At 42.1% G+C, this 1,771-nt stretch overlaps 1 long non-coding RNA gene across 1 annotated transcript; it reads left to right on the forward strand.

Moving 5' to 3' along the window:
- Window positions 1–38: 38 nt before the first annotated feature.
- On the forward strand, window positions 39–422 carry LOC112079891 (uncharacterized). The gene is made up of 2 exons (XR_002896081.2): window positions 39–160; window positions 229–422. It is a non-coding gene; the product is annotated as an uncharacterized lncRNA (long non-coding RNA).
- The last annotated feature ends 1,349 nt before the right edge of the window (window positions 423–1,771 follow it).

Here is a 1,771-nt window from a genome sequence, read left to right on the forward strand (position 1 = left end):
TACCTGTAGGCACTCATTGGCTGTGATGTTAACCTCTACCTGTTTCACACAGGTGTGACGGAGAGCGCCAGTGTATCGTCAAGGTATCCAACTCCGTGTTCGGCGACCCCTGTGTCGGAACCTATAAGTACTTGGATGTGGCTTACACCTGTTACTGAATGTGAGTGTATATGTTCATGCACACATGACTGGGAACTAGAATGCTGGTACTGATGGTTTGTCTTGCAGGATATCTTCCTGGGGAACCTGAAGATGTACAAGGCTTCTGGGACATTTTCATCGGGTCGTGCTGTGTTCCTCCAACTGCCAAATCGACTTCAGTGACCATTGTAAACCTGTGCATTTTGTGCTGAAACATTTCTTAAACAATTTCTGAACTGTGGTTGTTGGTCTGAATTAAATGARGTGGCTGGAAGACGATACTGGTTGCCTCTTGTATATTACTAAATGTCARACCAATATTACTGACCATGTGTCTGGTATTCTCTCTTACACACTTTTCACCGCACTCATTTGTACCTTGGGCTAACGTGCCGTTGTCTTGATGTCTGTAATCTGTGCCCCCCTTTAGGCATTTGTAGAGAAGTTTAATACTCATTGTGATCAGACTTTCCTGACCACCTCAGGCGGTGTGATCTGGATGGTCAAACTATTTATTTATCAACTGTACCTGCCTCAACTCACTGACAGGTAGTACCATTGACTTATATCAGCAGGCATCATGGTCCAAATTTGTATGCTTCACCATCTAATCTGGTCACAAAGCAGACCTGGACGGGTTAGACATTGTTATACAATGTGTAGAACCTACAAACGTTGATCATTAAGTAATTGGATCACATCATGAACGAAGTGTAAATTAAGCTGGAGGCTATTTCTTCTCATAAACAATCTTGCAGGGAAATTGCCCAACTACACATTAGTCATCTAACACCCTCTGATCCAGAGATGTAAACGGGGTCAAGGGCACATGGACAGATCTCCCACAATGTCAAACACGTGGGCCCAACACAGTTCCAAGAGCAACCCCTCAACCATCAGATTCCAGACAGAGAATAAATAGAATTCCATTCCCTGCCCCACCAACGAACAAAAGAAACAACCATGAAAAACATCCAGGACAATACAACAGCATGGCCAACAATGTTTGAGTGCATGTACAGCGCCATGTCCATCTTGGTGCATTTGTACCAGCACTTTGAGATATTAGCTGATGTACGAAGGCCTATATAAACTTGATTTGTACAAACACCTGCATGGCATCAGCCTCAATTTTATCAACACAACCTCTCTGTCATGTATTTACCTTTTATACAGTTTATTTTTCATCTGTCATTCTATCCTTTGCCCAGCAACTCCACTCCTGCTTGTCTCCAATTCCACATCAGTCCTCAGCTTCCCTTAGCCCATCCCACCTGTCTCAACTGGCAACCATTTTGGGATTTCTATGCAGCATATCTAATTGAATAAACTCTACAGTGAGGTCATCTTTTAATTAGAGCGTTAGTATATTAGTAATTGACTGACCTGGTCTCCAGATCTTCAGTATTTCTAGGGTCAATTTTAGATCAATGTTATGCATTTTCAGCCATTCCTGACCGGCTGCTTGACAATACGAAAATAAATAGTAAATTCTGTATCCTCACAACAAAATCTGCAGCGCTTAGATTGTATTCCCCAAATATTCAGCATATTATTGGCAAGAATTCTATAAAACTTTAGCTGATAAGCACAAGTCTTGAATCAACTCACACACCCTGTACCATGGAAT

Source organism: Salvelinus sp. IW2-2015, unplaced genomic scaffold, assembly GCF_002910315.2.
Source record: "Salvelinus sp. IW2-2015 unplaced genomic scaffold, ASM291031v2 Un_scaffold10105, whole genome shotgun sequence".
Taxonomy (NCBI): Eukaryota; Metazoa; Chordata; class Actinopteri; order Salmoniformes; family Salmonidae; genus Salvelinus; species Salvelinus sp. IW2-2015.